The following is a 23,950-nucleotide window of genomic DNA, read 5'->3' as shown; positions in this document are numbered from 1 at the left end:
ATATACCGAACTGAGATTTCTCTCATCTTGTTTTTAACAGCAAGAAACAAGGTGTGTCATTGCTGGACTAGCATGGTGTAACCCAGGAAGATAGCCACAAAGCCTGCCCATTCTGAAAGTTGCACGCCTCCCTTGCCTACGAAAGGATGATGTCTCTGTCTCTGTAGTTCAGTAGGTGAGCCACCATGGGGCGCAGGGGGTCCCTCTCCAAGGCAAAAAAACGTCGATAGCCCCTGTACACTACATCCTTCGCCAACCAGTTCTCAAGGAAGGTCACCATGTCAGCTCCTTTCATCTACTCAGTTAGCCACACCATCTGCACATTTTTTCGGCAGCTGTAGCCCTCTACATCCTCCGCTCAACAATCCAGCAGGTCCACACAGCACAGCAAGTCTGTCACCTTGGCCTGCAGCCCCTTAACAGTAGGTCCTACCTCTTCTAGGGCCTCAGCATTGCATTTCACCTTGGCCACTAGCTTGCAGTGGTCATCCCAGAGTACACTCAGGTCATTAGATACTTTATAAATGTTATCTTCCAGGACTGCCTGCATGGCATTCACTGAATTCAGAATAACATCTAGTTTTCCATGGAGTCTGGGTCCTTAGATGGGGCTCCGCTTCCTGTGCCAGGTCAAAGGCCTTTGGCGTTCACCCCCCACATTGTCTCTGCTTCCCTTAGTGAGTCCCATGGCATATACCTCACAATTATTCCCAATCATCCATCGGGGCAATGAATGTCAATCCCAGCAGGGTGGCAAAAACAGCCAGTTAACAATTGCCCCCAGAGTTCGGGGGAAGGAGTCCTCCTCTAGGCAAACCATCCCCCCAGTGCCATCCTCTCATTAATAAGGCCTCCCCATCACAAGGGGCCTCAGGATCTCGCCCAATACCATTATGTCTATGCCACGAGGGGGTTCTAAATTCGCCACCGTTCACCGGTTGTACCCCCACTTCTCTTCCTATGCCCGGGGCCATCCCCCCCTCTTCTGCAGGTCATGGCCGACCAGCGCCACCAGTGTCTGCAGTCTCGGTGCAGTCCCAAGCGGCCTTCCCCCACATCTGCGCCACCTACAGGAGCCAATAAGTTGTGCAGTACACCTCGGATCTTAACTTCCTGTGGCTTTACCCCAGGCAGATGTCCCTATCGCTACAGGAGATGCCAGGTTCAGCCCTTCGGCCCATTCCCTGCCCCTCCCCCTCCCCTCAGCCCCCTCAAGAAGCCAACTCCACCGCTGGGAGGCCTGGGGGTGCCAAGCCACCGCTCACCCTGCCACGCCCATGAGAGGAGCCTGGTACAGGCAAGGGTCACAACAGCGTGCAGCCGAACCACCTGCGGTCTAGTCCACAGGCAGCCGAGGAGTGGCACTCACTGACGAATGTCCATGGTCCTCTGGCAACTCTTGCCACCACCCTCTAGTGCCGGGTCCTGTCCAGTCAGGTGTCCTCAATCCAGGTGCTCCACTGTGCCCACCATCTTGGACCCAAGGCTCCATCACCACCGCTGTCCCGGGCATTGAGGCTCGCAGCTCACGCCAATGACTGTAATGGTGTTCTTCATCCACGTGTCATCAAGGGCACTTCCTGTGATGTATTTCAGCTCCGGCATGACAGGAAGACAGATCCTGTGTAGTTTGCCTCAGCCTATGAGGGGCAGAAAAAGCCCTGGTTTATTATTATTTATTTTTTTGTTTGCTTTGCTTGTGACCAGTCCTGGCAGAATTTGGACAGCTTCTCGGGTCTCCCAAGATCCAACAATGCCAACGCTCCTCGTTATTTTCTTAAAGGTGATGGACTATGGCCTGTTGAGGTAACTAAATACAAAGTTACCAAAGTACATCACAATTCCCAGGAATACTTGAACATGTCAGAGAAATAATAGAAACTACCAGGTGCGGCCGGTTTAGGTAAGAACTGTGGGGCTAGGGTGACCAACCGTCCGTAAATTTCACGGACAGTCCGTAATTTCGTCCGTCTGTCCGTTGTCCGTGAAGGATTCTTTAACGGACGCCATTTGTCCGTAATTTTAACCGGGCACCGGTCACACCACCCTAAAGCCGGCACAGCTTCCACCCACCTCTCTTCTTGACTCCGAAGCTGTTGATGTCGGGTGTAACAGACTCCGATGCAGTACCAAAGCTCAGATACCCAGCAGCATTGGAGAGGCACAGCGAGATGGCAACCCTCACACCTTCCGCCCTTGATGAGCTGTTAAGAGGTGCTTGAAGGTGACTGAGAGGGAGGGGCTGCAGCTTCAGGAACAGGGGCATCTTTTCAGATTCAAACAGCCCTGAATGCGTCATGTCTCTGCAATTTAGAGGGGCCTCACACATTCCCTTTCTGCCCAGGGCACCAAACATCCTAGAACCGGCACTGATTACCCCGAGGCAGCACGTGGTTCTCTTCACAGAGCTTAATTACTGTCACTAAATTGTAAGCAAACCTCGGTTCTTCAAACATGCAGTCTATAATGTAATAAAATAAAGAAATGGCACAATCGCACCCACACTTCTCTTGGAGTATCTCCTTTAAGTACTGTACATCACAGTGGGGGATGGCAAAACTAACATTTTGGAAAGAGAGTCTGTCTTCTCGTTGTCTTGTCCAGGAGGGGGTGAGGAGCCCTAACCCACCCTGGAAGAGACCAAGATGATACTAGAATACTGCATGCCCACCCCTGTGCCCACTCTGGTGGATCCTGTTCCCCCTCCTGTCATGGCTCCTGCCCCCCCCAGTGATGGCTCCTGTCCCCCCATGTGGTGGCTCATGTCCCCCCCACCCCACATGTGATGGCTCCTGTCCCCCCTGTGGTGGATCCTGTCTCCGCCCTGGGTGGCTTCTGTCCCAGTCCTGGAATGGCTCCTGCAGCGAGGGTGAAGTTCTTGATGGGCCTCTTCTCAAAAAGGCTCAGCTCAAAATTAATATGAAAAGGTTGGCGAGTGAGTAAGTGAAGGGATGGGTGGATGGCTGGATGAATTAGTGAAAGGGTGAATGGATGAATGAAAGATTGAATAGATGGATAATGAGAGAGGATGGATGGATTGATGTGTGAGTGGTATGATGGATGAGAGAAAAGGTAAATAGCTGGATATATGGGTGGAAGTGTAGCTGGATGGGTAAAAGGGTGGATGGATGAGTGAAAGGATGGATGAGTGAAAAGGTGGATGATGAGTGAGTGGGTAGATGGATGAGTGAAATGATTAATGGATTGATGAATTGATAAGTGCAAGGATGAATGGATGGACGGATGAGTGAAAGAGTGGATGTAAGGATGAATGAGTGAGTGAAAGGGAGGGTAGATGGACAAATGGATGAATAGATGAGTGAAGGAGTGAAAGGATAAATGGATGAGAGAAAGGATGGATGAGTGATAGGGTCAATGGATGGATTCATGAGTGGATGAGTAGATGGATGGGTGGGTGGATGGAAGGAAGGATGGGTGGATGGATGGATGAGTAAGTGAAAGGATGGCTGGATGGGTGAAAGGGTAAATGGCTGGATGGATGAGTGAATGGATGGATGGATGGGTAGAAGAGTGGATGGGTGAGTGCACAGATGGATAGTGTGAAAGGGTGGATGGATGGATAATGGATAGATGAGTCAAAGGATGGATGAGTGAAACGATAGATGGAAGGATACATGATGGATAGGTTTGCAAATGGTTGAATATGTTTGGATATGGCTGGGTTTACTTATATACTATTGTGCGACCTCCTCTGATGTGTCTGTAAAACTTACCTATTGTCCTGAAGTTTTGTCCTGAATTTTGACCTCCTTTCCTGAATTTGTGTCCTGAATTTTGACCCTTTGTCCTGAATTTTTACACTCACCGTCCTGAATTTGCACCAATGCCAGTTGGTCACCCTATGTGGGGCTGGCGAGGGGAAGTAGATAGACGACGGAATGGGGGGGACCACATACCTTGCGCTATCTGCATCGCCGAGTTGGTGAGCGCAAGGTAAGTGTTTTTTTTAATTATATTGTAATTTCTGCATTACGTCGTCTGTCGACTTCCCCCCAACCCGGCATCGCCCCACTGCTCTTACCTGAACCGGCTGCGCCTGGTACTACTGCTGCAAGGCGTCACTTTGCAATGATGGATGCAACACAACTAGTTCCGGGTGGAATGTGCGAGAACTCACTTATAGAGAGAGGCTCTAATACGCTGTTACCGAACTCCTATCCGTATACTGCCTACTTTCACTTTGGCATAATAGGTGAGCTTAGAATTGCAACTTTTTTTTGGCAGAGAAATACATGTATTTTGCCAAAGATTATTCTCATAATGAAGTTACAGATTGTCAGTGTAAAAACTCTAGTAAGAGTGCTTGCCTCATACAAAAAAGCCATGCAAGATACCAGCGGGAGAACTGTTCGAGTAGAAATGTGCTGTGCGTCCATTTTACGGTTCCTGCAGTTTTCTTCCACTTGTCCCATTGGCCAGTGATTTAGTCAGACTTCAAAAAAGCTCTTTTACCAGTCAATCTCCCAGGAACAAAAAACCACAATTGAAACACATGTTCCTCCTCTTAAACAAGGGAGGCGATAGAATTATTGCCGCTTTTGCGGCCGTTTTCGGCCGAAAAGCGGTGATAATTGTATCGCCTAATTAGCAAGCTCACGCTAACGCGTGAAAATTTGGTTTAGCGTAGGAATTCCTAACGCCGAGCTTTGCATCTCTAATGAGATGCAAAGTAGGCGTTCCTGACCTGACATGACAGGAGAAATGCCGCTAAGCGACATTTCTCCTATCATCAAACCCCACGCTATGAAGCATAGCGGCAGGAAAAGTAGCGATAACCCCTGTTATCGCTACTTTCCTAACACCTGCTTCAGGACTGACTTAGCCATGATATCCTATGGAAGGAGGATATCATGGCTAAGTTTGTGAGGCCCTATCAACAAGCTAACGCCACATTGCGTGAGATTATCGCTGGGTTTCCAGCGATAATCTCAAGTTAGGCAGTTAGCGTGAGGATTTTTAGCGCTTTTGAGATAAGAGTTGCTAACAGCACGCTATCTCAGCGATAATGATCCACGCTAGCCGGTGATAATTATCCTAGCGCTAAGTGCGCTTAGCGATAATTATCGCTGGTTGTTGCTGATATGCCTCTAAATATCCTACCTGACAATCTGTTTTAGCTCATCCTTGAAACTTCTGCATACGGCACTCTCCCCTTGAGCTTTCTGCATGATAGTATTGCCCAATGAGAGTTGTAAACCTGCACCCCGCTACACTACCACAAGGACAGATGCCCTTAAACCCATGGTCTAGCCCCAACCTGAACCACCTAAAACACGACCGGCAAAATGTGGAAATGCCCTCGGGGACAACGGGCCACCAGAGCTTACCTAGCCCTGAACCACGCAAGCATCTCATACCACAGAAACATTTTTACATGCAAACAATATTAGATATAGATTTGTGAGAAAGCATTGGAACTTCAATTAATATGGGATGACCTGAGAGATGTAAGCTATTGCTTTGCTTCACATTTTCCAATAACCAGTGAACGAGGCGCATGGTGTTTATTATAGGGTTAAAAGATCCATGGACTGGTAAGGTGTTCTGTTCTGTTTGCTATTGCTCAGTCTTTAAGTTACCCTCTGTGCTTATTTGTTTCAATGTGTGCTATAGTTCTCTAGTTGATATTTAATTAAAAAGCTAGACCACAATTCAAATGTCCATAAAACTACATTGCATTTTATTTACATACAATATAATTCATGACTACAGTGATAACAAAATATACATCATCAGACAATTCAAAAATAATCTAATTAGATAAAAAAAAAAAAATTGCAACTAGGTTCAGCAACAATCGATAACCACTTTCTTCAACCAGTGGGATAAATAGATCAGTCGACAAGTTACTTCTATAAAAAGTACTACAGAAAGTGACCCATATCTGTTCTCTTGTATCAACTGCCCTGTCCGCCTCTAATAAATATTCTTCTATGTCATGAGTGGTTTCATCTCTTTGGCCTCATCCAGCCCAGTTGGGATTCCACCTATGATAAAAGTCTGTGCAATAAAGTGCCTGACCATGACTGGCCCAAAATAAATCAAATTAGAAAATGGCTGAATCCTGTTGCTCTGCTCTCAGAAGTATGCAGCCAAAGCAACCCAGGGTCTTGGGGGTTATTGTAACCCCTGGTTATTTGCCTCAGACTTGGTATTTTGCAGTATATGCTCCAGTCCAGTGGCTCTCTGAGATCTTTGGGACTATTTACTCATCACCATTCTCCGTTCTCTAGTATTTGCTTTCTGGAGTTATTTAATATGTCCTGGTTAGGAATATACCTTGTGCATTTCCTGTTTTCTTGCTGTGTCCGTTTGTCTCTGTTTCCAGTGCTATGTACCCGAGTATTTGCTGCACCATTTTTGCTGCTTGTGTTTCCAAGGAAGGTAGATTTATTTCTTTGACCTTCATTGAGTCCTTGCTTGACCTGAGCTGAAGATGGAATTTGAAGATGTTACTTGAGAGTAATAACTGGAAGTTGCACTAGTAACAAAAAAAACCCAGGATACTTGATGACTTAATGGTCATCCTGTGTATATCATATTATAACTCTTATACCTGTTCTGCATGGTGCTGTCTGATTAAAGACACATCTCTTTTGATACTATAAGTGCCCAATCGTGTTCCTGCGCCAGTGAATTTTCTTTGGAAAGTAACATTTCTCCTGTGAGCTCTGCTGTTAATAATGAGGCGAGCCTGTTCAAAGTTGGATCCAGTATGAATAAGTTTTTCTAATATGAACAGATTCTGAACAATACAACTTGATTTTCCCCAGGGCGTGGGAAATGGGATCTCCCAACAAGCTGAAAGGGTCACTATGGATTCCTGCTGAAATCTAGTAGTCAAATGAGATAGGTATGGGGTCTTTGACTTTGGGGTAGGCACAGACTAAGCTGGGAGATCGCTGCCAGGCAGGTCCTTTTTCACACTCAACGGGATCATACTCATGTTTCTATGACTAGGAAAGAACACCAAATATGGAAGAGATAACTTTGCCCACTTTTGAGTCATGTTTATTCTGCCATCTTCCTAGATCTTGCTCCCATTCAACTGTACAGGGTGACATCAGAACTCAACAGACCCGGCATTCGAGCACTGTCACTTTCTTTCTGGTAAATCTTTCCTCTCATGGTGGCTCCTTCAGAAATCTGCCATTTTCAAACAATTTAGAGCTGCCTCGTAAATCTTGACACATATAAACACCCGGTATTACCGTTCAGGGAGAGATTGACTAGAGAGAAGGGTCAAAAAGAGCTTTATCTCTGCACAGATGCATAGGTTTTTTGCAATCCAAAATCTTTCACTTTCAAAATCTCCCTGAATATCCAGCAAAAAATGGAGGGACGCATTCAGGGGTCATAGAGGGAAAGGGACAAAAGTTACCATAGTACTGATTGGACAATTTGTGGATCATGCGTCGTATACTGAGGTGGAAGCCAGGAGGAGCTCTGGAAAATGTTTTTATGTCATCCCCACATTAGATGGATCAGGGGAGAATAACCCTTATGGGCAAGAATTAACAGAAAAATATGGACCAAACGCCTCAAATGTACTTGCTCAGAAGCCATTGGTTCACAGAGGGTACTGAAGAGAAACCCATGACGTGTTTAATATAACTACCTGCAGTGGTGGCCGCCTCGGTATGGGGTGGTGAGGCGTGGGGGGAGAAAAATAAATTAAATAAACTTACCTTCGGCCACAGCCGCCTCTCCTCCGTCCTCACTCGGCACTGCAGTAAGAGCGGAAGCATCCATGCTCCCAGACTCCCCCAGCCAATCACGACGCTGCATGAGATTGGTCTGAGCGGCCTGTATGGCAGTGCCTGGGATCCTGGGCATGTTCTCCACCGGGCTCTACAACATAGTCAGGTGGAAAACATGTTAAGTGCGCAAAACCTTTTGGCCATCCCAAGAGGGCTGGCCAAATAGTCATGCGCACTTATTTAGTGCAAACCACTCCTCATTCTGGCAAGCTCAGCCCTGCCCCGACATGACTCCGAGTCCCACAAAGAAAAATAAAATGATAATAACGTCTTGTTATTATCATTTACTTTTTCTTTTCTGCACTGCTCAAAGAGCAGTGTGGCAACGCTCTTCCGCCTTAGAAGAGGAGTAGCCACTGACTACCTTTCACAAGCAGCATTATTTCTCATCAGCAGTAATTATGTTCCTGTCTGTTAAAAATTAGGGTAGACAATCAAGAGGTAACAGTAAATATAATGCAGTAGCTTGTACTTCATGGACCTAGAGCGAGCATTCACTAAAATACAGACATAGGGCTTGATTTAGAGATCAGAGTATAGGATTTACTCTGTCAGGGTGACATGGGTAAAATACTCTGTTGCCCCGACCGAGTACCCGCCCTCCTTATTTACAGTTGTCTACTGTGTCTGCCGACAACTCTAGTCATTGATAGGAACCTCCATTGAGGCAATCCCTGTCAATGAGTTAAAAGTTAGACATGATGGCTTTTAACTTGTTTTTGTTTCTTCAATAATAAAATCCCAAAGCTGCATTTTGTTTTTGGAAAAACTAAAACTGGTGGTTTTCTCCCATGGTGTGAGGTTCATTTAAATGTTTATACTGTCCCTTACCGCCAGGTTTTTCACAGCAGTAAGGCATATTAGAACATTGGAATGTTGGAAGTGTTGGAGTGCTCCCTGCTTCTAATGGCTGGTATAAGCTCCAACATTCCAATGCTTCTTTGTCGCTGTGAACAAAGGCTTCAGGAAGCCTGAGGAAATTTCAATCTCCTCGCGCTCCCTGAAGCCTTTGTTTAATTTGTTCTGCCCTCTAGCAGCAGAATGTTCTAATAGCCTTATAGTCCTTCGTAGCAGGGCTATACTGGCTTTTAAAGTCCAGCTGCCTTGTTAAAGTCCCTCGCCTTCGGCTCGGGCCTTTAACGCTGCAGCGCGCCTTTAATAGCCGGTATAGCCCGCTACGGCGGGCTATAAGGCTATAGTAAGAACTGGACACTCATATGGGTGAACAAATGGCCAAACCGACGATGGCCTTTACACCGTCAGGGGTTTTGAGGAGTATGTCAGCGACTCAGCCAGAGTAGGCTCTGTCGCCTACAGACTTAAGATCCGCCTGATTGTAAATCAGGCAGGCAGACCTTCAGTTTGGTGGAATGGTACTCCATTGCAACTGAGGACCCTCTTTGCCAAACCCTAAATCAGCCCATGTAGATATACACAGGTAGCTATGGGTCATTCATGGATACATTATCAAAGCCCATCTCTCCTTGATACACAGGAGGTCTAGGCTGGAACTGTCTCGCTCTTTAAATGAGAGGAAATTAATGAAATAAACCAGGTAGAGAATGACAAAACCACCCAGAAGGCCCACAACATGGCAGTTCATTGTAGGTATTGCATTTTCTATAATACATACTCAGCCCTAATAGTCGTACACCTTTCTGATCTTAGGTACTAAATGCACATGCTTTCATCTTTCATATTGGCATGGGTGTCTCCTACTTTCCCTGGACTCTTAGGGGATATCACTTTACCTCACCCTTGCTTGGCAAAACACTAGGTAGTGAGGTAAAATCCAGTCAAAGTGCTAATGTGAGGGATCAACCATCTCATATCCTGGATGGTTATACTGAATTTGCTGGTCAAGTCCCAACTCTCAGTCACAAAGATTTATGATGCTTATGTCCCTGTTGCGTGCCTTGTGCAGACTAGGGCTAATGGTTGAGGGTCATGTTCTAGCACACTCTCCCATGGGTTGGTAGCCCTCATGGTAACATGACCTGCTCTGCTGGGATGCTTGTACATTGGGTTCCATTTGCCATCTCACCTGCCTCCAGCGGTAGTGGACATGGTATCCGAGGGAATCTGTAAAAGCCGTGACTTGGGACAAGCTTCTGATAATAACCTGTCCATTCCTGAAGTCTATAATAGTCTTCCATCCCTATAACGCTGCAAGGATCCACACCAGGCATAAGGCCTTCCAAGAAGACCTATTAGATTAGCTCACCGCCTGCCTTGTTGGTCTGGCTTTGCCTTGTTTGTCTGGCTGGAGTCCAGCGCCTGGAGCTGCCTTGCAGGCAGCCCCCATAGTCCCACCTCAGACATCTAACTATTCGCTAGATTCCACATTGGTGTTCTCACTTCAAGCACACACAGACACACCCATACTGGCGCTTGGCCAATCTGGCTCCCACAAACTCTGTCATTCACCATACTAAGCCCTTGCTCAATGACCACACCACCTTTTGGTTAGTGGTATAGATAGCTCCTCTAACCAATTCCCTGCGCGGCATATGATCGCAACACCATGCACCCACACATAGTCTTAGGAATGGGCTACCTATGAGTGTTCATGTGGTTACCACATGGACACTCATAGGTAGCCCATTCCTAAGACTATGTGTGGGTGCATGGTGTTGCGATCATATGCCACGCAGGGAATTGGTTAGAGGAGCTATCTATACCACTAACCAAAAGGGGCTTTTTGAAGGGGTCCAAGTGGAACCTTTGACATATAGCAGGCAATTTATTTCTATTTCTATTTCAGTGCAGTTTTTATCAGGATATGTTTATACATTATGAAGTGCAATGTGGAGTTGGGATACATAACATGTTTGCAAACCGGTGAATCTGCAGGCCACTTATTATGCGAGCACTGTCATTGTTTTGTGTGAAAATCTGGATCACCTCCCTCTGCCTATGCATACATACATCTCTAGTGCAATTAGAGAGAAAGAATCTTATCTAGATAGGGAATTTACAGAGGGTATTAACAATCTTGTGTGATCATTAATTGTAAGTGGTCCTTACCTTGTCTTTTGTGTCCCATGACTGTAGAATCAGTCCTGAATAAACATAATAACTAACTGCTTCTGTATTACTAGTTTATTAAGGCATTTGTGCTGTATTAAAATCAAGTTATGGTGTTATTTATATGCTGTGAATGTCACGCACTTAAAAGGGCACTGTGACATTTGAAGATTTGTTGTATTTGGGCTTAGCAGAGACACTCTTTGTATTTTTGTAATGTCACAAAGGCTGTTGATATTAATAACTTAATAATATATTTATTCTGGCGCTGAAGAATTCTAGGCCTAGGAACCCTCCATTTCAGCGCCCTAAGCACACTCAAAAGCAATCTCTTTTGGGGATCAGCGACCACGATTGGTCCGTTCACACATCAGCCCTCGAAGGTGGTCAGTCAGTGGTGTCATCCATCTTTCATAGAAAGGTTTTTCATTGGATACAAACCCACTCAAGGATCCATAAAACATATAAATCTTGTGTGAACGTGAATGTATGTGCACCTATGTATCCTTACTTGGGCAGAGCCGAGCTAGCTGGGTGCCGTAGAGTGCCTTGCAAGGATCCATTAGAGTGGAAGCATTGGGAGGGTACACGATTGATGTTCCTATGTACTATGGACCCCCTTCCCTTGATGCTTTTGGGCCCCGTGGACCCCATCCACTGGGGCCTGACTCATTTTTTTGTATTATTAAAATAAAAAGGGAGGGGGTCCACGCAGCCCCTGTCTCGAGGCCGGTTTCGGCCCTGTGGACCCCATCCCCCGGGGCTCGGCCTTTTGTGTATATATATATATATATTCACTTAAAAATCCATAGGTTTCACACATGTTATAGTTAGGTGAATTTCAATGGTTTTGTACGAGTGAAATGTCCAGCTAACTATAACACCCCTGAAACCTATGGTTTTTTATGTGAATTTCTAAGGATTTTTAAATGCTAATTCCTAAATATAATGTGCCTGAAACCTCTGGTTTTTTAAGTGAATTTCAAAGGTTTTTTAAATGCTAGTTTCTAACTGTGCCTAGAGAGGTAGGAAATGTGAAGAAAGAAGAAAGAACACACAGAAAGAAGAAAAAGAAATGCAGAAAGAAGCAACAGAAGTCCTCAAAGATGAAGAAAAGTGCAGGAAGAAGGAAGACGTGCAGAAAGAACAAACAGAGGAGCAGAAAGAGTCTTTGTTGCAAAATCATCCTGTACCCTCAACTTTTTCAGATGGGTACTGGTGGTAACTGACTCTGACTAATCAGTCCTATAGCCAGTGCTATGCTAAAAGACACTTAGAATACAGTTAAAACACCTACATACACTAGGGAACACTATGCGTTGGGGTACCCCTGTAATTAGCATGACTTCCTCTGTAAGCCCCTAGTATATAATAGGGCAGGGGGATTAAAATTACCTCTTAAAACGCGCCACTGGGCGCGTTTGAACACTGGTGAAGGGAGGGGGCGGGCTGAGCTGACGTGTGCAAACATGCCCTGTGGCCGTTTTAATTTGGGGGATAAAGTCCCCTTGAATCCTGAGTGTCCCTTGGGTACAACTAGCCCATCAGGTATCTCTAGTTAGCACCACAGAGCTGCGTTGCAGAGAAAATGGGCACGGCCTGGACCACCTCTCTGCAACGCAGCACAGTGGCGCTTACTGGAAGCACCTGGTGGACTATTGGCCCCCATGGGCCCTCAGGATTGAAGGGGAAATATTTCCCCAACTTAAAACGCGCCATAGGGCGTGTTTTTACATGTCACCTCAGGCCCCGTCCCCTCCCTTGCCCACTGTGTAAACACGCCCTGTTGCCGTTTTACGTTGGGAGGTTAACTCCCCTTGAATCCTGAGGGTCCCTAGGGGCAAATTAGCCCACTAGGTACGTCCAATAAGCACCATTGCAGAGAGGTGCAAAAAGGGGCACAGCCTGCACCACCTCCCTGCAACGCAGCGCAGTGGCGCTTACTGGAAGCACCTGGTGGGCTAGTTGGCCCCCAGGGTCCCTTAGGATTGAAGGGAAATTATTTCCCCAATTTAAAACGCGCCACAGGGTGTGGTTGCACACGTCACCTCATGCCCCGTCCCCTCCCTTCACCACTGTGTAAACGCGCTCTGTGGCCGTTCTAAGTTGAGAGATTAAGTCCCCTTGAATCCTAAGGGTACTTAGCGTCAAACTAGCCCACTATGTACCTCCAGTAAGCGCCACAGAGCTGCGTTCCAGAGAGGTGTAAAAAGGGGCGTGGCCTCTGAACACCTGTCTGCAACGCAGCTCCCTGGCGCATGCTGGAGATACCTGTTGGGCTAGTTGCCCCTCAGGGACCCTCAGTATTAAAAGAGAGTTAATCCCCCAACTTAAAACGCGCCACGGGGCGCGTTTCACAGTGGTGAAGGAAGGGGGCGTGGCCTGAAGTGACATGTCTGCAAACACACCCTGTGGCGCAGTTTAAGTTGGGGAATTAATTTCTCCTCAATCCTGAGGCGCACCGCGCGCCCACTTTACGCAGTTAGTGCCGTGCACGCACGGTGGGCACGCGGTGCGCTACGCGCACCGCGTGCCCACGTTATGCTAGATGGGCCATGTACGCACGATGCGCTTCGCGCACCGTCCGCACACGGAGGACATATTATGCGCTTCGTTGTGAAAGGTAATCTATTAATTGTTCCTAATATTGTCTATGCCATGCACAAAAGGTACCTTTTGCACACGGGGGGGGGGGAAAGTGTGGATAGTTTTTTTTTATATTAAATTTTTACCGTACGCGTACGGTAAGCGTAATCGGCGTTTTTTCGAAAAAAAATTGAATTGCAAGTTTTTGCTTTGGGGGTTCTATTATGACACCTTAATCAAGGGTAGGTGTTTAGGAGCTGTCTAACATGCCCCTTTACATGTTTTCAACCTTTGTTTTTCCTCCCCCCCTCAGAGTGCGAGAGAGAAAATGGCGGCCGCCGCTTCCTGGTTTTGACCGATTCGAATGTTTACTAAGCTGTAACAGCCAATCAGAATCGCGCTCGCGCACGGCACCGTACGCGTACGGTAAGCTTACCGTAAGCGCACGGTAAGCGCACCGTAAGCTGCCACAGATATATATATTGATTTAAATGCTATTTTCTCAGGAACTACTGAACAGATTTACACCAGACCTACAAAAGGCACTTCCTTGACCTGTAGACTACCTCTCTGCCAAATTTCAAGTAACTCTGTTCAGCCGCTCGGGCTGTAGCTGTGTCTAAAGGTCCAATGGAAAAATGCATGGGAAAAACGCGTTTTGGGACCCCCCTTTTTTCTCAGCCCCTGCTTGACGAATCCCCCCGAGACTTTCAGGGTAGGAGCGGAGCATAGCGCCCCATTAGTTTTGAAAATTTCGCGAGGATTCGTCGACCGGCGCCAAAGTTATTCCAAATAGAATGTTGCGGTTTTCCTATGGAAACAGGGTCCTAACTATAACTACCTACTGGCGACTGCCAGTAGGTAATATATATATATATATATATATATATATATATATATATATATATATATATATATATATATATATATATATATTTTTTTTTTCACTGTCCACAGGTTGCCCCAAAGCGGGGTGCACTCACTGTTGGCATATATCGGGTCAGGGAAGTCGTCAGCATACCCTGTGCCTGCAGCACCTGATGCGTTTCGGGCTCCGCCCTTCTTCAGAGATACGCTGCTACATAGAAATGCTGACACGTGGCTATCCAATGTATTCCCTTTTAATGCTGCATACAATCAGACTCAGGTGAGTATCAGCACAAGGTATCCTGGGATTTGGAAGTCCATATAATGCCCGAGTGGGCTGGCAGCATTTCCATGCAATCAAAGTTCATCGTTTCACGGGCATACCAGGGACAATTTCCCCCATTCAGCCACTCGCCAGTTTGTTCCATCGCGCTATCATTTCATAACAGCTGCGGAGCCGCTGTCTGTGCGGCGGTGCACCCCCCGACTGGACCCGCCGGATTTATTGACTGTCCACAGGTTGCCCCAAAGCGGGGTGCACTCACTGTCGGCGTATATCGGGTCAGGGAAAGTCATCAGCATACCCTGCGCCTGCAGCACCTGATACGTTTCGGGCTCCGCCGTTCTTCAGAGGTACGCTGCTACATAGAAATGCTGACTCGTGGCTATCCAATATATTCCCTTTTAATGGTGCATACAATCAGACTCAGGTGAGTAGTAGGCGCAGGGTATGCGGTTGACTTTCCCGGACCTGATATACGCTGGCAGTAAGTGCACCACGCTTTGGGGCAACCTGTGGAAGTGGATATATATATATATATATATATATATATATATATATATATATATATATATATATTTATAGTGAATAAACGGCGATTTCACTTTTGTACGGAGTTTGTGTTTCTGAGAGTGCACTTATTTGTAACGTTGGTTCTAATGATATATATATATATATATATATATATATATATATATATATATATATATATATATATATATATATATATATATATATATATATATATTACCTACTGGCGGTCGCCAGTAGGTAGTTATAGCTAGGACCTATTTTCCATAGGAAATCCGCAATATTCAATTCCCAATAAGTCTGGCGCAAAATTTTCCAAACTTTTGGCCAGCTCTGGTCCGCTCCTATCCTGAAAGTTTCGGGGTGATTCGTCAAGCGAGGGCCGAGAAAAAAAGGGGGGTCCCAAAACGCATTTTCCCCATGCAATTTCCCATAGGACCTTTTGACGCAGCTACAGCCCGAACTGCTGAACGGAATTACACCAAATTTGGCAAAAAGGTAGTCCTCACTTCAGACTCGTGCCTTTTGCTTAAACGGTGTAAATCCGTTCAGTGATTCCTGAGAAAATTAGAGTTAAAAGTACATATATATCTATGGCCTCGGAGGATCCGCACACCCTATGCGCAACCTGAGCGCACCCTCTGCGAACCGTGCACACACCCTCCCAATCATGTGCTGAATGCTAATTGGCTGTCAAGTGTCTGTCAACATTCAAAACCAGGAACTGTTGGCAGCCATTTTGTGCCTCGGTAGAAGCGAGGCTGAAGAAGTAAGGGAAATAAGTGTGTGAAAGATATAAAGGGGGCAGGGTAGAAATACTCTGACCCTCTAGAGTTGCTTAGGGGGTCCCAGAAGGACTCCCAGGGCCCCTTTGATTTTAAGGGTGCACGGATCCAGCCGTAAAGAAAAAAAAAACGAAGCGCGGGCTTTCGTGCTTCCTTAATAATTAGCCCCCAGGGTGCCAAATCCCGGGGCAAAATGCGTAAAAAATTAATGGGGGGCCCAGGGGGGCCCCCCGCCCCGGGGACCGCTGCCCCCCGGGGCTAGAAAATAAATAGGGTGGGGGGGCTGAACGGCCACCACAAGCCCCGGGGACCCCCACCCCCTGGGGCTTTATTTATTGAGGGAGGGGGGCTGCGTGGCCCCCTCCTGGAGCCCTCGAGAGCCCTGGGGACCGCCGCCCCCCAGGGCCGGCTCCTAGAGTGTCCTGGGGTGCCCACCCCCAGGACACTGTTGTTTGCTATGAGAGGGCGGGAGTCTCCCGCCCTGCCATAGCAAAATTCATTTGGATTTTGAAAGAGAGGGCAGGGAAACCTGCTCTCTCTTTCAAAATCCAAACCATGTTGCTTTTCCACATGGGCAGCTGCATGTCAGCAGCTCCCCATGTGGAAAAGCAATGCCGGCTGCCGAAGAATACGGGGAGCTGGCTGGGACCGTGGGGGCGTTGGGGCTCCCCCCACGGTCCCCAACGTTTTTATGAGCCCGGGGGAGGGGCTCCCCGGGGATAATAAAAATTAGTGATAGGGGCTATTTTTTTTTACAGTAAAATTAGGAGTCGCGCATCCTAACGCGTTGGGTGCACGATTTCTCTTGCGTAGGGTGTGCGGTTCCTAACGCGTTGGGTGCGCGATTCCAAGCAATAATTGAAAAAAAATAACAAAGTATTAAAAATATAGTTTAAAAAATATTTGAAAAATTAAAAAACAAATAGAGTTTAAAAAAAATTACAAATATTTTTTTTGCAAAATTCCATTAAAAACATGTAATATTTATTACTTTTTTGAAAAATATGTAAAAAAAATAACTTAAAAAAATGTTGAAAAACAGTATAAAAACATAAAGGAATTGATACACTGAAAAATAAAGATTTAGAAATCCTTTGAAATTCATTAAAAATCATAGGTTAGAGATAAGTTATAGATAGGAATTAGCATTTAAAAAACCTTTGAAATTCACTTAAAAAACCATAGGTTTCAGGTATGTTATAGTTAGGAATTATCATTTAAAAAACCTTTGAAATTCACTGAAAAAACCATAGGTTTCAGGCACGTTTTAGTATAATGTCCAGCTAACTATAACGCCTCTGAAACCTATGATTTTTTTCAGTGAATTTCTAAGGTTTTTTAAATACTAATTCCAAACTATAACGTGCCTGAAATCTATGTTTTTTTCAGTGAATATATATATATATATATCACTTTCTTCCGTTACCAATAGGATTGCTCCAGATATATCAGATATATATATATATATATATATATCAATTAACTAGCTGAACATTTGATGACATTCTAGCAGACATTAGTGGCAAGCAGCGGTGCCAGCTCAGGTAAGCGTGGTGCGGTGGGAGAAGGCGCGGCAGAGGGGGAACCCAACGGAAGAGGTATTATTTATTTATTTAATTATACCTATTCCGTTGTCTGTCGACTTACGACCCTACCACCAGCCACAGCACCCCACCGCGCTTACCTGTACCGACCGCCGCTGGCGCCAAGACACGTGGGGGCAATCGGGCACTCTATAAATATTATCAATAACAATCAACAGCAACCAGGAGAACAAAGCAAAATGGCAAAGATGGCACATATTGGTTGATTGGCTGCACCTACAATTGATGTCTTTCTTGAACGGCGGGGCAATGGGGCAGTCATGGTGTGTTTAGGTTCCTGTTCCATATTCTAGGCTCATATATGGATACGTCTTGGTTCTGGTTTTTTTGTTGTTTTTTTTGCAGTTTTTCATTCCCCATCTGGAAATGTTGGGCTTCCTTTGATGTGGTAATCCCCAGTGTTGTTCACCTTTTAAGCCAAGCGGGACACTGTTTGTTACTGCTTTGTACGTGATGCAGGAGCTTGCTGAAATCATACAGGGTTGAAATGGCCTGCTGTGGGGATCTTCCATGCTGGGCAAACTGTTTTCAGTCCCTTGAGTCTCTTAATCCATTTTATTTAGCTGTTTTTCAGTTTTATAAAGCGGTTTAGCTATTTTTCGTTTTTTTTTTATATAAACCCAACGTGAGTGAAAGTGATTTACTTAAGATTAAGAACATTTTCCTAAATAGTAATGTTGTTTGTTTCAGTTCAATTAGCAGAGGACTAGTCTCAGGCTAAAGTTTACATTAATGCCAGTTTGAATTTATTCTTCATGGATAGATTTCCAGGAAATCTCACATACGGTTTCCTCTGCCGCTCTGAATTCCTGAATAATACAGACAGAAAGGATCCCACCGACTGTGCCTGCCCGGTGTCTCGCTAGTTGCCAGATCACACAGGTGTTGTTTTCTGGTCTAGTCTCATAGTGGCGATCACGAGGAAAGGAGGAGGCAGGCAGCAGCCTTGAAACTGTGGTTGATTGGTGCTTGAGTCGAATCTGGTCCTGGTGTGAGTTGGGTGTTGCTGCCACAGATATAGAAGATACACTCTCCTTTGCTGCCCTATGCTATGCTTTGTAAGGCAGACAAAAATACGTCAGCTGAAGCAATGGAAGCAGGGTAGGCCCCTGTTCACCACAGTGTCATTCACCATTGTTAGTGAAAGTGTAAGTTGCTCTGGATGAAATTCCAGAGGGTCAGGTGGATGCCTACTTATGTAAACTAGAAAAAACTAGGAGGCATATTATCAAGCCAGGCGATAAAATTATCGCTGCTTTAGCGGCAGAAAACTGCCGCTAGAACGGCGATAATGGGCTTGATAATATGCTCTATGGAATTCCAATTGAAGCCCATGTTAGATGTGAAGGACGTCTAACATGGGCTTCTATGGGAATTCCATAGAGCATATTATCAAGCCCATTATCGCCGTTTTAACGGAAGTTTTCTGCCGCTAAAGCGGCGATAATTTTATCGCCTGGCTCGATAATATGCCCCTAGGGGGCATATTATCAAGAATGGCATTAAAAATTATCGCCGGTTTAGCGGCAGAAAACTGCCGCTAAACCGGCGATAATGGGCTTGATAATATGCTCTATGGAATTCCCATAGAAGCTCATGTTTTGGTGTCAACGTGGGCTTCTATGGTAATTCTCCAGGGCATACTATCAAGCCCATTATTGCCGGTTTAGCAGCAGTTTTCTGCCGCGAAAGCGGCGATAATTTTAACGCCGTGCTTGATAATATGCCCCTAGAGTCTTTGTGATCTAAGAAAAGCATTGGGCACACATGGAGGTGTGAGGACAGGGGGGTAACAGGACGCAACCTGATTCCCTTCCAAGCACATCGCAGCGTACCCGAATGGCTGGGGTCTGAGCCAGGGCCAGACTAGGTGGTCACCCACCTTTGGGAGCCTTCCAGAGCTTGAGAGGGGCTTGGGGTATGAATCTCTGCTCAAAGCTTTGTCTTCCTTCAGCCTGCCAGGAGCAGGTCCAATCTGGAACTTTTAAAGTTTGTCTGGGCTAATTTACGCACAGGTTGTCAGTCTCGATTGCTCTTCCACTTCCTTCCACCTTCATGGGTTCTATTTATTCAGCAGTAGTCAGTATCCCTGGCTTAAAATAAATAAATAAATAAATACATAAAATGGTCCATGGCTCCTGCCTACATCATAAATTCCTGTTCTTGCACTTTTGGTCTCATTTGACTCATTCAACATCATCTCTGCCTGGTGTATGTCGCCTTGTGGATTATTGGACGTTCTCCGATTACTGCTGCCCCTGTGGATTAACTGGTTAGTCCTTACTGAAACTATATAATATGCACTTCTATCTCACTCAACCACCACACCACCAGGCGGTGCATCCTATGACATGATAACCGCACCTTGATGGTCACCACACACAACTTTAAAACATTTCCCATGTAGGCTCAAAACACAAACAATACCCTCTCAAGCGCACACACACACACCACAAGGTGTGTGTGAGCACTTCAATGCCCTACATAGGGTTGGTAAGCACTATACAAATGCTACAGTACAATACAATGTGATACTTTACACAGGAGCATACGTGTTTCTCACAAACACTGGCATATGCCTGTACCCAGTGCTTAATTTGAGCCGGAGCTTTCCGGTGCTGAGCACCTGCACTTAATTGGTTTCCGGTGCTCGGCACCAGTACCTAATTGTCAACACCACACTTAGGGCAGTCTGCCACAAGGTGGCGCTGCTGGTGTAATTTAAAGATGAGCAGTATATAACAGTTGTTTAGGAAAACAATATACATTAAAAAAATACTAATACCTGTCTCCCCAGCCGTTCCTTTAGCTTTAGGGACCTGGAATAATCTGAACTGTCGCATTTGCAGGCAAGAAAGAGGGCTAGCAGTTGTTTTGGCAGCAATGGGTCTCCTCTGCCCTTTTCTGATATTACCACTGAGGCGATGGGTGGTGCAAGCTGCAGTGGCCTCCTGGTCAGAGCTCTGGCACTTAATATTTTACAAATTAAGCACTGCCTGTACCCATGTGGGACACTAAAATGCACTGGTAATCCTGAAGAAGGGCTCGTCAGATTTCATCCTCATCTGACCCTAGTCACAAGACCCTCCCATGCCTTTCAGCTAGGTTTGTGCTGTAGAGACATCTCATTATGCATACACAGTTTATCTTAAAAACACCCTTGCAGCTTCTCATCTAATAGTTTTGTGGTTGATTGCACTTGCAGTGATACAGAATATTTCTCTTTTTCACATTGGTTTCAGGTATCCCAGGCAGGTAGAAGTCTAAGTCTGAGTGTGCTAAGTCTCCTTCACACCTCACTACTCAACTGTGTAGTTGATGCCTTCCCGCTTCATGTCTTTGTATAGTGTGGAGTGATACATATACTCTGCTGCCACAGCTGGCCGATGGTGCATTCCTTGCAGCATTGCTGCTATTCTATTCACGTGGAAATCTAGGGCACTGGTGGCAGCATGCCATTCAGCTGTCATGTCGTTGTGACAGCTGTTCACAGACATTTACTGTATTGTACTGCTGAAAAGAGGTTCATAATTATCGCAAATTAAACACTATCAAAGCAAAATCTCTATTTTGTATCATAATGATGTGAAATTAAAACAAGGTAAATAGTTACCAAATTTCGAAAAAAAATGTTAACCTTACTAATGTAAATAATTAAAGCAAACAGAGAAGAATGCAACTCTAATAATGAACACACAAAAGAAGACGGAAGAAAGATTGGCAATCACTCAGGGTGGCATTCCGAACCATCGTTCTAATGCCTACCGTGCCACCTCAGTTTGGAAACAGCCATATGCAAATCAGTCTTGTCCATGCTCCAATCGGAACAGTCGAGCCAGGTCATCCCTGAACCACAACACAAGCCACCCATTTGGGTGTAGCTTGGCTCCAGTGACACAGTGAGCAAAAGACCCACATCTGAGCATCTCTTAAGACATTACATCAAACACCCAAAAGGTGATGGGAGGAATGCTTGCAATAAGTCTAATTACTGGTAATCACTCAGGGTAGCATTTCAAATCATTGTTTCTTTGCCCACCAAGGCACCTCCGTTTCGACACAGTCATGAAAATCATTGTGGCCCTGCTCCAATCGGAACAGTCCACCCGAACCGCCAAGCCATGTCCCCCCAGAACCAGAACATAAGCAACCCAAGACTGGTTCCAAACTTCGTATTCTTCAGTCCATTAAGGAGCAGCATGAGTATTATTTAAAGACTTTGCTTTAATGAAAGTGCTTCTTCCACCCCGAAAAATAGGAGTAACTCAAACAACCACGTAGAAACAGTAATGCCTAGAAATTAAATTGAAGAACAAAAATATGTAGGAACTGTTCAACAACATGGCTCATTGACTTTACGACTTTTATTGGCTAGTGCCTTGATTGGCACATTCTTTTGTCTTCTCCCTTCACAAACTTCTATCACTTAGTGGAGAGGTGTGGTGCAGCGGCCAGGGTAGCTGACTTCAGGGCTCACGGTCCGATTCCTGGCTCCGGTGGCCGATCAGCTCAGCACCATGTGACTCTCGCAATAGCTCACTTAATTTCCATGTCGGCCCCCAGTGCCTTGAGACCCGTAAGGGTGAGTAGTTCGAGCTTTACAAATACTGGATTTTTTACTTATAAGCTTCTGTGTTTTCCGTAAATGGCCTGTGTTGCAATTGGATTCCGCCTATTCAGTACGCCCTGATTTTTTGCTTTTTGGATCATCCAGTTGTGAACTTTTTACTGTGGGGAGGCTCACTACATGTGTCTTACCCACGGTAATCTCATGGCAAAAAAACTGCACGTGTTTACCGCCAGTGTCGCCTGTTAAATAAGACCGCTGCACACGGCAAGGGTAAGGTGCACTTGGCTGGTTACACATGGACACATGTTCACACGTGTGTGGACTGCATGTGTGAGACTACTGTTAAGTGCAGCCTGGTAACTGCACACAGGTAGCCTGGTGCAGAGCGGACTCTGCATGATTAGATATTGACCTGGGGTAGGCCTTAAAATGTTATTATACACTAATAGGGAAGGTCAGTGTGATTTACTGTTTCGTCAGTAGTGACACTTTACAATACACCTAGAAGGAAAGCTGCCTTAGAGTGCAGTTTCTCTTCCCTTTGGCCTACAACATCCAGTGACATATCAAAATGAGGCGTTACATGAACGAGAAAATTAAAATCTGTAAGTTCCAAAAAGATATCTGTACAACTTATGGGTCATGCAGAATTGTCATAGATCTCTGGCTCAGCTCTGCATCAGAGTTCAGTCCTTTTTGTCACCCTGCTATGCCAAGTTAATTACATTTCTCTCCAGCTACAGGAACAAATGCCTCCCCACACAAATGTAGCAATTAAGAGTGCTTCACTCAGCTCCTGAGGAAGAAAGGGTTGGGGATGAAGGATCTGCATTAATCAATCAGCTGCACTCTACTAGGGATGAGCCAGCCCAAGCCCACTAAAAAAAAAGGAGTGAGCCCAGCTCTCTGGAGCCATACAGGAGGCGCTCTCCTTTGGAGATTTGCTGAGAAAGGTCCTGGAAGTGATGTCAGCAAGGGGCAGAGCTGAGGCCCCTGAGCAGATGTGACTAGTGACTGATGGATGAAACCATCATGAACTGTCTCAGGGTGCTGTGCAGAAGTGTTGGTACAGGGGTGAAGAGGTGACGCAGCGCCCCAAGATTGGCCAGGGGTGACTGGCTTCTAGATCCTTCCACCCTCTTTAAGAACTCTTGCAGAAAGGGGAGACTACCATGGACAACTAGAAGTAGGAACCCCCTGATGCCCAAAAAGGACTGAGGACTCTGCCCAGTTGCCCCCAGGACCAGTGGGGCTCCGCAGGGGTCAGTGAGACTGGCCCCTTTAAACACCCTGAGGACCAGTTGGGGCAATGCCCTGGACTTCTGCACCCAGAGACAAAGACAGGAGGAAGGCTGGTGCAGGGAGCCAGGAGAATCCTCTGCCTGTGAATTACACTGCTTCATAGGTGAGGATTTCTGCAGAAACTGCTCCTGATGGCTAGAGCTTGCCACCAAAAGTAAAATGAGCCCAGAATTGTCCAGACTGGACCAATGGGCCACGAGTTATTGCGTCTTGAAGATTGGCGACCTTTGAACCCTTTGAGCGAATGGGGCTCCTCTGCCCTTTTCTGATATTACCACTGGGGTACATCAAGGCCCGGAGGTTGGCGCACCATGGCTTTAGGGAGCGCCTTGAGAAGCCTCCTTCGCTCTCTTCTGAGGTTCCGTTCAAACGGAACCTCAGAAGAGTGCTCGTAGTATATGGTCTGCGAAGGAAGCTTATCAAGGCACTCCCCGATGGGACTACATCAAAATATTTAGTAGGTACTTAATCAACAGTTTCAGGGCTGAACAGGTCACTTTCGAGAATCAACAACCATTGGTTCCATTAGATTTTGGATCACAGTGAACACTTTTGAAGAATTCTATTCAACAGAGATACTTGGAACTTAATTAATGACTCTCCACTTTTTTCACTAC

The sequence above is a fragment of the Triturus cristatus genome, chromosome 10 (assembly GCF_964204655.1).
Source record: "Triturus cristatus chromosome 10, aTriCri1.1, whole genome shotgun sequence".
In the NCBI taxonomy this organism is placed as follows: Eukaryota; Metazoa; Chordata; class Amphibia; order Caudata; family Salamandridae; genus Triturus; species Triturus cristatus.
The sequence above is the reverse complement of the archived record's forward strand: the minus strand, read 5'-3'. Positions refer to the sequence as shown.